Source organism: Vulpes lagopus, chromosome 7, assembly GCF_018345385.1.
Source record: "Vulpes lagopus strain Blue_001 chromosome 7, ASM1834538v1, whole genome shotgun sequence".
NCBI lineage: Eukaryota > Metazoa > Chordata > Mammalia > Carnivora > Canidae > Vulpes > Vulpes lagopus.
This window is the reverse complement of record NC_054830.1, coordinates 66,917,210-66,932,060: the sequence shown is the minus strand read 5'-3', so window position 1 is coordinate 66,932,060 and position 14,851 is coordinate 66,917,210.

Sequence of the window (14,851 nt, the reverse complement as noted above, 5' to 3'; positions counted from 1 at the left end):
CCGCCCGAGCCGCCGCCGCTGAGCTGTTCCCGGAGCCGCGCAGCCCCCTCCGCGGAGCCGCCGCCCGAGCCCCTCCGAGCTGCTCCGGTCCCGCCGAGCGCTGCAGCCCTTAGGGAGCTCGGCGCACTCTCCGGGGCGCAGTTCCTCTGTTACTGTCCCAGGGAGCCCGAGGGCGTCCCCGCCTTTCTGGGGATCCTGCTCCAATTCCCGGGGAGCCCCTTTCCACGGGGAAGGTCGGTGCAGCTCCTGCTCCTCCGGGCCGGGGCTCTCCTGTCCTGGGGACACTCGCCCCGGCCTCAGCCCGGCTCCTCGCGGGGCCCCTCCCCCTTGGAGGCCTTTTGTGTCTTTATTTCTTTTTCCCCGTCTTCCTACCTTGATAGAAGCGCGAACTCTTCTCACTGTAGCGTTCCAGCTGGTCTCTCTTTAAATCTCAGGCCGAATTCGTAGGTTTTCAGGATGATTGGATGGTTTTCTAGGTAATTTGCTGAGGACAGGTGACCTGGAGACCCTACTCCTCCGCCATCTTGCCCCTACAGTGGTCTTAATAAGCTGAGAACCCAAAGACTAGAGTTCAGCGAGGCAAAACTGGCTAAAATTTTTATGGAGCACCAGAAAGGAATGGGTACATAGATAAATCACTCCATAAATCTGCATGTAGATTGTCTTGAATGTCTGACCAAATAATAAGATGTGCCTTTAAAGCATAAGACTATACAAGAGTAATTACTAGGGAAAGATACTTATGTGAAGCTGTAAGCTGAACAACTACCAGAACCTTCACAGAGGTAAGCAACACTTCAATCTGACCAACCAAAGTGGAGAAACCTCACTGAACACTCAAGGCATTCATTAGAATCTGCAAAAGGCTGCACCTTAAGAACAGGGCTTAGCCTGGAAGCAAAGGCTACCTTACATATGCTCTAACGGAGCTTTTTTTTTTTTAAGATTTTATTTATTTATTCATGAGAGACACACAGAGAGAGGCAGAGACACAGGCAGAGGGAGAAGCAGGCTCCATGCAAGGAGTCTGATGCAGGACTCAATCCCAGGACCCCGGGATCACGACCTGAGCCAAAGGCAGACGCTCAACCACTGAGCCACCCCGATGCCCCTCTAACAGAGCTTTAAAAGTACCTTGAAAGGACCAAAAATATCTAGAAGTAAATTAATTACCTTCCAGAATAAAATCCAACACAGATTAAAGGAAGGCAACAAAATCTAGACACTCAACAAGGCAATCATCACAATGTCCAGAATCCAATAAAAATGATTGTACATGTGCAATGTTATTAGGAATTAGTAGATACAAATAAAAACTTTAATGAGATACTACTTCATACCTACTAGAATGGTCATAATACAAAAATATGGAAAATAACAAGGGCAAGGATATAGAGAAATTCTCAAGTTGCCAATGGAAATGTAAAATGGTACAGACATCATGAAAAAAGTGTTTGCTGGTTTTTGAATTAAACATGAATTAAACCATTAAACATGGTCCATGAATTAAACATGGAATTACTATATGACCTAGTAATTCCATTCTGAGGAATTGCATATACAAAAGAAAACAGATGTTCAAACAAAACTTGTACATGAATGCTCATAGCAACACTATACACAGTAGCCAAAAGGTGGAAATAACCCAAATGTCCATCAACTGATACATGGATAAACAAAATGTGGTATGTCCATTCAATGGACTATCACTCAGCCATAAAAAGGAATGACATACTGATACATGCATGCTATGACATGAAAAATTGCAAACATTGTACTAAGCCAGACACAAAAGATCACATATTGTATGATTCCATTTATATGAAATATTCAGAATAAGCAAATCCATAGAGACAGAAAGTGGATTATTGGTGGCCAGGGGGCAGGGAAAGGAGGAAATCAGGAGTGACTGCTTAATGGATATATGTTCCCTTTTGGGGTAAAAAAATTGTTCTGACATATATAGAGGTAACAGTTGTACAATACTGTGAAAACATTACTACTGGATTATACACTTTAAAATAGTTAAAATGGTAAATTTCATGTTATGTATGCTTTACCACAATTTTTAAAAATTATTATTATATGTGTCAAGAAGTAGGAAAATTCTTGTGAGTTCCCCGCCCCCCTGTTTGGAACTTTTATTATAAAACAGGGAGAAAAATCAGACAATAGACGCAAATCCATGGATGAAAGATGAGAGGATAAGCAGAAAAGGACTTCATTTTATTTTTTTTTTAAGTAGCATGGAACCCAATGCAGGGCTTGAACTCACAACCCCAAGATCAAGTCCTGAGCTGAAACCAAGAATCAAATGCTTAACCAACTGAGACACCCAGGTGCCCCCCCAGAAAGGAACTTTAAAACAGTGATTATAACTACATTAAATTATTGCATTAGCTATCTATTGCTGTGTAACAAATTAACCCAAAATTTAAGAGTGTAAATAGCAAGCATTTATTATCTCATATTTTCCAAGAATCAGAAATTCAGGAGTACATTAGGTGGTGCTTCTGACTGAGAACTTAATGATTCCTTATGCAAGTAATATGATAAATTTGGCAGTAGATATAAAAGACAACAAAATACAAAGGGCAGTAAAACTAAACATGGTAAATGCAGAAGTAAAATGGCAACTGTAGCAGTAAATATTAAAAGGCCTTTTCTGTTTTTTAAAATTTCTTTAAAAGATAACTGGGAGAATTCCTCTTGTTGTGACAGAGTAAGTCCCTTCCCCGCTGCAGAGAACAACTATAAAACTTAAATAGGAATATAGTGCTGAGACCTTTATCCCTGGATGACTCAAAGAAAGCAGAAAGCTTGTGTGTCACTTCCTATAGGAGACACAAAAGTCACCAGGTAAGGCTTCCCTGGTTATGTCACATGTTAGAATAATCTCAGGAGAAAAGCAATAGGGTTCACGTAAATAACTTAGATGAGACCCATCTTAGCACACACTGGGGGAAAAAAATGAAGGTCCAATGAACTAGTGTTGGTATAGGACTTTATTTTTAGGTTTGTTTGCAAATCAAAAACTATTAGATCACCAAGAAAAAAAGTGAAATATCTGTCCCTATGGAGTTGAACATGGAGCAAAATTCTAAAATTCTCTATCTAGCAGCTCTTCTATGCCATCAAACAGATCTCCTTCCCGCCAGTTGGGATGCTCCCAGCAACTGATAACCAAGAGCCACTTGAGAGCTGTGGGAAGTCTCCCCAGACAACTTTCTTAGACAATGTCACTAAGCGTCTTGTTTCCATGAGCACCAATTATTTGTTTTAAAAAGATTTCCTGTGACCTCACATGTTTTTAAACTGGAAGGGCTTTTCATGTCTTACTTAGAAAGTCAGCACAGCCCATGTCTAACAGAATAACTGGGTGCGAAGCTCACCCCAGTCGTGCTGGGGACCAGGAAATTGCAGAAGCATGTGCTCACCATGAAGGTGGAACAAGGCAGGTGCATGGAGGTAAGTGTGGAAATCTTAAGGGAGAATAATTTTCCAATAAACCAAGGGAAACCAACTAAGATTTAAAAATTCAGTGATGCTAGATTGTGACAAAACCAAGTAAGGGTTAAACGTCTTCTGCTCTTGGGGGGTCAGTGTGGTTAAAACCTCCTGCCTTCTTTGGGATTTAGATGTATTTACTAACCCTCTCCTGCACTGATTCCCAGCCCTTGCTGTACAATGGAATCACCTGGGAAGTTTCAAAAACTACTCAGTCCTGGGACCCATTCCCAGAAATTCTGACTTAATTGCTCTAGAGTGAGCCTGGGCATCAGCTTATTGTAAAGTCCCCTGCGGATTCTCAAAATGCATCAAAGTTTGAGAACAAGGTCTCTACTGCTTTGTTACATACAGTGTGGTCCGAGGAGCTTGCTAGAAATGCAAATCTCAGGCAACATCTGGATCACAAAATCAGAATCTCCACTTTAATAAAAACCCCCACATGCCTCAAACACAAACTCAGTGTGAGACATCGCTCGACTTCTCTGATCCCCCTTCCATTCTTCAGAGCAGTAGTTGTCAACCTGGGCTTTACGTTAGAATCATCTGGAAAAGCCTTTTAAGAAACACTGATGCATGGGTCCTCCGTCCAGAGATTCTGATAGAGCATGGCCCAGGAATGGTCTTTTGGAGTTTTGGGTTTTTAATTTTCATTTAAAAACAAACAGAAAAACCTTCACACAGGATTTTAATATAAATTTAGGACTAAAAACATCAATATAGGGATTTTTTTCTTCTTTTAATTCAATAGCCTTTGCTGTAGTGACAATTTCTGTTAAAAAATTAAGTTCCCTGGAAGATGTAACACTATAGACTATTTTTCTATTATTTTTATTATTTTAAGATTTTATTTATTCATTCATGAGAGACACAGAGAGAGACAGAGACATAGGCAGAGGGAGAACCAGGGTCCCTGCAGGGAGCTTGATGCAGGACTTGATCTCAGGATCCTGGGGTCATGACCTGAGCCAACGGCATATGCTCAACCACTGAGCCACTCAGGCATCCTTAGACTATTTTTCAACATCGGTTATGAAATGTTAACGTGCAAAGACAACTACTCTATTCCTTATTAAATAAAAATGCAGATTCCCAGCATCCCAACTTCAGGAATGGGGCCCAGAATATGCAATTTTTACAAACCCTGGTTAGAATTCTGACACATGTACTCTATATCACAGTCTGAAAACCACTGCTTTAGTGTAGAGAGTAGACTTTGATGGGGATAAGGAGAGAAAGAGGAGCATCTAAGTGCCCAGAGTACAGGGTGAGGGAGCAGAAAGAAGTAATGCAAGCAAAGCAAAAGATAGGGCCCCAAAGGTCACTAAGAGAAAGATGGAACTATATGGCACAATTCCCAGGAATGAGCTGGAAGATCAAGGCAGACTGTACAGTCTACTTCCTGTCTGAGCAACTCCGTGTTGCCCAAGGAACACCAGCATGCCTAACCAGAGTGAGCACCAGCTTGGAGGCCTCAAGGGATATATCAAATATATCCAATGATATTTTGAATCCCTATGCAATATCACTAATGATCAGAAAACTGCAAATCAAAACCAAAATCAGACACCAACTCATACCTGTGGTCTGTCATCAAGTTTTTATTTTTTATTTTATTTTATTTTTTGTTATCAAATTTTTAAAAAAATTTAAAGTAATCTCTACATCCAATGTGGGGCTCAAACTCATGACCCTGAGATCAAGAATCACATGCCCTACCAACAGAGCCAACCAGGTACCCCTGGACATCTATTATCAAAAAGACAAGAGACAAATGTTGGTGAGGATGTAAAGAAAGGAGAACCCTTGTGTACTACTGTTAGTGGAAAAGTAAATTAGTACAGCCTTTATAAAAAATACTATGGAGCTTCCTTAAATAATTAAAAATGGAACTATCATATGAGCCAGCAATCTTACTTCTGAGTATATATCCTAAGGAAATGAAAAAAGGATCTCAAAAAAGATATCTGCTCTCTCACATTCATTGCAGCATTATTTACCATGACCAAGATATAGAAACAACCTAAGTGTCTATCAGTGAATACACGGATAAAGAAAATAGAATATTATATGGCCATAAAAAGGGATATCTCAAAAAAAAAAAAAGGGGGGAGGGGATATCTCATCAATGACTGCAAATGCGGTCATTTGCAACCGCATGGATGAACCTGGAGGACATTATGCTAAATGCAATAAGCCAGACAGAGAAAGACAGATACTCTACAATTTCACTTATATGTAGAATTCTAAAAAGTCAACTCCCAGAAACAGAGACTAGATGAGATTGCCAGGGACTAGGTAGGAATCGGAGAAATGGGGAGATGCTGGTCAAAGATAATAAACTAGTTCTAAGACGAATAAGTTCTGGGGATCTAACGTATAGCAACATGACTATAGTTAATAATACTGTACTATAGACTAGAAAGTTGCTAGGAGAGTAAATATTAAGTGTTTTCACCACCCCCACCCCCACACAAAGGTAACTTTGTAAGGTGATGGATGTATTAATTAGCTTGATTGTGGCAATCATTTCACAATGTATATGTATATCAAATTATCATATTGTATACCTTACATACATATAATTTTTATTCGTCCACTATATCTCAGTAGAGCTGGTGGGAAAAATCACTACAGCAGGGGGAAAGGGCTTACAATTTTAAAGAACCCCCTGATAAATTCTGCTTATCTGATCTACTTAATAAAGGACATTTATTTAATATTGACAGTTCCTAGGGTTATTACTGGATTAAATGGGAAGCTTCATTTAAAACATTACGACAGTCCCTGGCACACAGAAATTTTAAAAAGATGTTAGATATTATGTTTACTATAACGATGGAATTTGTCTAACGTATATCTCAGAAGACCGATCCGTACCTTTCCACGTCGGGGGTCATAATCAGTCCCAGGAGGCTTAATGAGACTTATGCCTATTATACAAGAACTTGCAGACAGGAATACAGTCAGGCAAAACCAAAATCTGTCAATGATTGACCAAATGATAACTCCTTAGAGACGGTGAAAGTGAGTAGAACAACAGTGATTTCATCCTCCCTAACAAATCCATTCATAAACCAATTGGTCTCATTCAATGAGAGCTTACAACGAAAACACATGGGTTTAAATCTCATTAGATTCCTAATTGTTAGTCCACTTCACTAATGGGAACCGTCTAGAAAGTGACAATGCAACTACTAAAATCTGGGTCTGTCTCCCTAGACCAGATTGCAACCACTCTTTTACCTTCCCCTTCCTAACTGTCCCAACAAATGTCCACTGTGCCACACTATCAGAACAACCAAAGACAAGTTGTTTGTAAGGTGACACTCAACCATAAGAAAAATGAGACCTCTGTCCCCTGAAACAACCTCAGATTACAGAATGTAAAGCTCTTTTTCTTAAAAAAGTCAGATTCCAAACAAGAAGTTGGGAAGATAGCAACTATTCACTCAGGAGCTCGAGAGACCTCTCAATTCAGCTGAGCCTGATTTACCTGTTTATGGAGTAACCTTCCTCATGATGATTTGGGATGTCAGGCAGAGCCGGAAGATGCCAGCTCACCCACTGGAGGATTCCATTAACAGTCTGAGCCCTTGTCCTACCACCTTGAACTCACACCTACCTGCTGTCCTTGCCCCTTGGCACAGCGTGAGCGTCTGCACACCTGTGGACTGCCCCAGTGCTTCTTCTATGAAGGGGACACAGCCACAGTGTGATGATGTGATGTGTGTATACATTGTCAAATGGTCACTAGAATCAAGCTAACTAACACATCCACCACCTCACATAGTTACCTGTTTGTGTGTGTACATGTGTGGTTGAGAACATTTAAGATTTATTTTCTTAGCAACTTTCAAGGATATAATACAGTATCATTACCTATAGTCACCACCCTCTACATTAGATCCTCAGAACTTGTTCCTCTTGTCACTGGCAGGTTTTACCCCAGCCCCTGGCACCCACCATTCTAGTCTCTGTTTCTGCGACTTGACTTTTTTTATTTTTATTTATTTTATTTTTAAAGATTGTATTTATTTATTTATTCATGAAAGACACACACAGAGAGAGGCAGAGACACAGGCAGAGGGAGAAGGAGGCTCCCTGCGGGGACCCAGATGTGGGAATCAATCCCAGGACCCCAGGATCACCTCTGAGCTGAAGGCAGATGCCCAACCACTGAGCCACCCATGCGTCCCAAGTTGACTTTTTTTAGATTCCACATATAAATGAGCTCACACAGTCCCTCCCTTCATTCTTAGTCATGGCACCCTATCTTGTATTTGCTGCATCCCAGATTTGAGGTTGGAGGCCCTCGTTGTCCTTACACTCATTGTCCTTGTGGGTGTTCTCAAATACAGGAGGCTGACATTTGGTGGGGTCTGCACCCAGAGGAGGACCACAAAATGACATCAGCAGAGCCAAGTAAACCAGCCCATGATTGGAGCACTTAAGGAAATGAAATCCCAGCAGGATTCTGATTTTCCTCCTTAATTAGCTTCCTCCATTCCCTGAGGCATTTGCTCCCTTAGCAAGATCCTACCCGGTAAACTTTCCTTTGTCTTGGCTCCCGGGTGTGTTAAGTAAATACCTGGGAGCCATGGCCTGGAGCTTGAGAGGCTTTTTGCAGTCCACAGCAGGCTCCCTGCCCAGACAGCCTCTGCTAATGCTAATTGGACTGCTTGTGTCACACTTTCTGTCCCCAGGAGTGATGCTGCTCTGTCTGCCTGAGTTCTTGCCAAAGGAGCCCTAGAGTTCCTGCCCTAAGAACTCCCATACCTGTGCATTTACTCCCAGCCAGTCTCCAGAGGGGTCAGCAGGTGTTCATTTTAGCCTCGTGAAAGGACATGTTTTCCCATGACCTCTAGGTGTTCTGAAATGGAAAGGTCAAAGGACAAACAGAATATACCCATAACTGTAATAATATTAATCCCATTTTTAAAAGTCAGATTAAGGCAACTCAAATTGTTAATCCAATGGAACCAATGTTAATTCGAGAAGTAAACATTATAAATCTCATCACCAGGTTAAAGTTAAAATCACACATAATAAGATAATAACACTGAAATCTAGTGATCCTTAGAATCTTTCTGTTTCTATCACAATAGCTTCTCCCTCTCCTGAACCTCGATGGCTCCATTGCTCTGTCAGGCTCTCGCTGTGTTAATTTTTTAAGGAAGAAAATGGGGCAAGTTCAGAGATAGGAGAAGAGAAATGAGGAGAGAAGAGGTATCTTTCTACTTTTTCTATATTAGGGAATCTGAATCTATTTCTTTGGCTGAATTATGCTTCCAGGTAAAACACTGCTGGATGATATAATGCAGAGTGCTGCAGTTGAAATGTCTATCTTTGTTTTCTTCATGTTGGATGAAGCTAGGAATTCATTCATTCATTCATTCATCAATACATACTGAGGTTAGGATGCACATATATATGATTTATTGTCCAAACGAGGATAATCTAGAGAATGAAAGGGATGCTTTATTATTTCTACCCAGACAGAAGGACATACCAGGACTATTCTGAAACAAAATGGGAGGTATAATCACCCTAATAATTGAGCACTTCCCACATACATGGTGTAAAAGCAGAAAAGGTCCATGGAGTGGGTAAAGGTGCTATTTATTCTTCATTCCTACATTCAAAAATCAGTGCTAACTCCCACCTTTTCTCAAATTACCAAAAGGTTCTGGTAAAACGTATTGGTTCTTTCACATAAAATAAAAGTAGTACTCAGGTTTTTCAACCACGAAGTTTTCAAACTTGAAACAATTCTCTCGACTCAAATAAGACCCAATTTTTTCTGAGAACAGGTTGAATTTTGATAGGTCATTCTATATTTAATTACACTGACACACAATGAGCAGTTCACTGAGACTTAATCTTACCCAACAAAACCTACTGTTCTCCCTCAAAAATGAGGAAATTTCTGTCTCACCATTCGAGGGAAAATAGTCAAGGAAGACAAAGTACAAACACACACACACACACACACGTGTATACAAATACAAATACATACATTCAGTTTTGGAAAGATTTGAGCACAACTGATATTAGTTCATAATTCATGTTTTCACAGAACAGTATTTATAGTTTAAAAATGAATTTTGCCCACCTGACCACAGTTGATTCTCACAACAGCTGGCTTAGATAGTATCACTATCCCCAATTTACAGTTGAGGAAATTAACTACTACAGATTGACACAGACTGGCACTTAAAGCTTCTGCCCCTGGTTCCATCATTCTTCTTACAATTAAATAATAACTCATTACAGATGTTTAAGTGACAACGTTGTCAAAAATCTCTTCTACTTCCATCAAACTTAAAACTTTTCAAAGCATTTTCACATTGACTCAATATACTTAAAGGGACTACCACGTGCCATGTCCTGATGAGATGCTGGAGGCACAAAGGTGTTTAAAACTGTCCCTGAGGGATCCCTGGGTGGCGCAGCAGTTTGGCGCCTGCCTGTGACTCAGGGCGCGATCCTGGAGACCCGGGATCGAATCCCACGTCAGGCTCCCGATGCATGGAGCCTGTTTCTCACTCTGCCTGTGTCTCTGCCTCTCTCTCTCTCTCTGTGACTGTCATAAATAAAAAAAAAAAAAAAAAAAAAATTATAAAAAAAAAAAACTGTCCCTGAGTATAAGGAACTGGAAATCTGATATATACGACAGACAAGGAAACTAGCTCAGTTCCGTTGATAAGTTAAATGAAGGAACTGCAAAATATGCAAAAGATTGCAAAATATGCCAAGAGCCACACAGCAAAGAGTACCAAGGCCAGGCTGTGGGGACCACACAAGGCATCCCCAGGAGGTACTGCTTGCAAGAGAAATGGGAGTTTGTCCTGTTCCCTGAGGCTCAGGATCTCAAGCCAGGGAACATTAGGTTATGTTAAAGCAACAGTAAGTTGTTTGTAAATAGTTGTAGCAAAGGATGTATTTCATCCTTTGATGAAGTATGCTGGATAATTGGCGAGGCACAGGATGGGAGCCTGGAATGTTTGGATAAGAAAGTTGAAATTCATGTTATAGGCCAATGAAAGAAAGAAATTATATGGGAGACAGTGAGACACCCAGGAAAGCAAATGCACAAGGCTTATTTGGGACCTAAAGTTAAGAGAGTGAAGAGGAAAGCAATGCCAGGATATAAATGTGTTTAAGACAGAAGTCAGTAGGATTTGGGGTCTGGATGTGGAAGATGAGGGGTGAGGATAAAGCAAATGTACCTCTAAATTCTTTAAGGAACTGGGTGGTTAAGTTTCACGAACCAAGACAGGGCACTAAGAGGGATGAGCAGATTTCTGAGGGATGCTAAGAGTTTTGGTTTTGTATATATTGAGTGTATATACTGAGTATAAGGCCCATGAAGCTGTCAAGTGGCAAGACCTAGGGGAAACTAAAGCTCAAGAGAAAATTCTAGACAGTAGTTTCAGCTTTGAAGGCCATAGGTGAGGCAGGTACAGAAAGCCATTCACTGAAGACAGAAGCAGAAGAATCTTTCCACTGGGGAGAGGGAAGAAGAGTTTAAACACTGGGGGGTTATTATAGTGTTTTGTGTTATTAGAAATGATTTAGTTGGAAATAGATGTTTTAATTAAAATGTTGCAAAAAACCTTCCCCCTCCCTTTGTTTTATTAAGAGATCTACACATACCTCCATAATATTTCCCCCTAAAAATCTTCTCCTCAAAAAAACCTTTGAACCACATATATGGAAAAACAAGATTGGAGAAAATCTTTCTTCCATGATGTCAAGTTGATGAATGTGTGATGACCTTTCAGAGGGAGAGATGCACTAGGGGAAAAGGGGGCATACTTTTAGAAGCCCCAGAGGACTGACCTTCAAAGTTTCCTGACAGTTCCAAGACACTCTCTGAGATCACAACATTTCATTCAGCTTCTCCATGTACTTGTATCTAAACAAATGGTTGCAACTTCCACCACCCATGTTCTCATCCCTTTCAAATATCAGATGTAGATTTCCCCATGGCCAGCAAGAAAGCCAAAGAATGACTGAAACCCCTAGTTAGCTCTGGGAAACAGGCCACACAGTAAGGAAGAGGGAGGTTATTTCCCTAAGCGTCCTGTAGTGAAGTCACTTTTGGCTCCATTCTGATTGTACAAATGGCCTGTGAGATTGGATCCCATCATCTCAAGAAATGGCTTACTACAGTGTGAATATGGTTCTGACCTTGGGCCAAATGACGTCCACTGCCACCCTCACCTCCAAAGTCATAGTTGAAGCCAAAGAATGTAACTGTATTTGGAGACAAAGGTCTTTAAAGAGGTAATTCAGTTAAAATAAGGTCTTTAGGCTGGACAGTCATCCAATATGACTGATGTCTTTACAAGAAGGGATTTGGACACAGATATACACAAAAGAAAGATTATGGAAGATCACAACAGGAAGGTGGCCACCTGCAAGATAAGAAAAGAGGCCTCAAAAGAAACCAAATCTGCCCACACCCTGACTGACCTTGGACTTCTAGCCTCCAGAACCTCGAGGGGGGGGGGGGAATTTCTGTTGTTTAAGGCACCTAGTCTGTGGTACTTTGTTATGCATGCCTAGAAACCAATACAGGCAATTATAAATGTGGTATAAAATGTGTGCCAAGGGTTTCCCAGATAAGTTAAGTGGGAAAAAAAATCAGGCTTATTTTACAATTAAGGGTATTGATGATGCACAACTGTCTTGTATAATAATGTGTTAATTGATTTATAAGTTCTAGAGAAGTCTAACCATCCAGGAGAGAAGCTAGCCTGTGGGTATTTGAGTTTTGAATCGTCATTGCTACAGAATTCACTGACAGGGTTTCATGGAATTACATCCTGTCTGTGGCTCAGACGGGATTTGACCTGTGTCTATTGTACCTTAAGATGTAGTAAACTGCTTTAGGTAGGCAGACTGTGTTAACTTGATTCTGCAAAACTCTTAATATTTGAAACAAAATCCTGAATATAATATGACATTTCAAAAGCAGAAAGAAAAAATTGTGGATAATGTCTCTGCTTGTGTGACAAGTCACTTTTTTCCCCTTCAATTTGTTCCCAAGTCCGATGGACACAACATTTGAAATTGGCCTCATGTTGGTTTTCCCACCCATACTGACTGTGACTGCCTTCATCCAAACCTGTATAATTTCTGGCCCATTCTATTTATCCACCTAACTAAACTTTTCGGAGGGGGTACAACATTGTGTAAAGGTTAAGGGGCATAGTCTCTCGAGTTAACAGTCCCAGCTCTGCCCTTGACAAACTGTAATCTCACTCAAATCTAAGCTTCAAATTTTCATGATTGAAACAGAGGTAATAACCGTACTCTCCTCATAGGGCCGTTGGAGAATTTAGCGAAATAACAAGTAAAAAAGCATTTGGACTAGTACATATAGGATACTCAGAAAATATTAGATATACTAACATGAATCTTTTAAAATCCATCACCTTACAACATTTTGTCATGCTCTCTTCTGCATAATTCCACCAGCCAAGATTTTCTCATGCCTGGCTTTCTTGTGACTGATATTTTGAAAACAACAGACATGTTGAGTTTTCTGTTTCAAATATCACTAGTTTCTCCCACCCGAGTCTCCTCAATGAAGGCGCCTAAGTCTTCCAATGGGAAAACTCGTCCTCACTGACATTTTTCAAGTGTCCATTGTAACCCATTCTCCCTGTGACACCAAGCTCCTGAGTTCTTTTTTCCACAGCACAGAACTCATCTTTCTGATCCTTCAGTGGCTTATTCCGGTTTGTGAGCTGAAGCCCAGATGCTTCCACGTGGCCCACAGTGCCTTCATCAAGCTGCCTGGGCCTCCATATTCTCCCCTCCAGCCCACAGAGCCTAATGAACAACAGGTGTTTAGTAAATGTTTGGCTAATGAGAGGAGTGCCTGAGCAACATGAGGGCTCCAAGGCTTGTTTCTTCTCCACCAGCATTAGCCTGTTGTAGAAGCTTCCTAGGGCTGACACCACAGACTACCACCAATTTTGAGGCTTAAAACATCAGAGTTATTGTCTCAGAGATCTGAAGGCCAGAATTCTGAGATCAAAGTTCTACCAGAGCCATGCTCCCCTGAAAAGCTCTAGGGGAGACTCTTTGTTGCCTCCTCCACCTTCTGATGGCCCCTGGCGCCATCTGGCCTGTGGCTACATCCCTCCAGTCTCATCAGGCGTCTTCACATGGCCTTCCTCTCTGTGTCTCTTCTGTGTTTTTGTGTCTCAATTTCCCTCCCTTTTATCATATAAGGACACCAGTCAGTGGACTTAGGACTCACCCTAAAACGAGGATGAGCTCATCTTCACATGCTTAACTTCACAAGCAACACAAAGTCCCTACTTCTTAATAAAGTAGGTGGGGTAAAGACTTGGACATCTCTTTTTGGGAAACACAACTACAAACAAATCACAAACAGTAAAGTAACAACAACAGTCAAGAGTAAGAGAGGTCAAGAAGGGAAGAGAGATTAGAAAATGGAGAGTTTTGACCATACCTGGAAAGGAAATGGGATTTTCATCTGCAGTTCAGAGACCAGTGTGGCCTGAGTGCTGAGCATGCCATCTGGCTATAGTCCTCGAGCAAGCCCAGGGCAAGCAGCATGGGGACAGTGTTTCCTGCCCAGCTCTCTAGTTTCAGATCCACTTGTTAAAGGTTTATGTTTTTGTCCTATGAAAGATTATTTATTAATAAGGCAAATTAGAGAAAAGGAAAAAAAATCACATGAATCCCATCACACTTGTGTCTCTTTCCCCATTTTTAGGTTTTAGCTTGGGTTTTGTTATTTTTTTTAATGAGTAAGCTTACACTAGATATGCAATTTTTGTACCCTGCTTTTGTCTTATAACAAACTTCTTAAAATCAAAATTATTTCCATTATATTAATATACTCTATAAGTATTTTCTCTTAATGTATTTTAAATTTATTTCCATATTTTTCAAAATGATACCTACACAAAACTAAAAGTTTATAAAGCTTGTTATAAAGATAAAAATAAATCACAAACAAAAATAGCCATCCTCTGTATCATAGATCCCTCCCATGTCCTGCAGCCCAAAGGCAACCACTTTAAACAATTCTCAGCTGATTCTTTAAATGTTCACTTCCATATATCTCAATAGCAAGCTTACAGTAATATTTCTTGATTTCTCAAGAAAGTTTTAGATGTTATTATCTGGTTGGAACCTTTGTACTGCTCTGCATCTCGTTCCCACTTCCACCATCACTACTATCACTACCACACACACACACACACACACACACACACACACACATCACACATATCTTATCTCCTGTACTCTCAACATGTTTATATATTAACCGGAGTTAGATCAATAGGCAGTG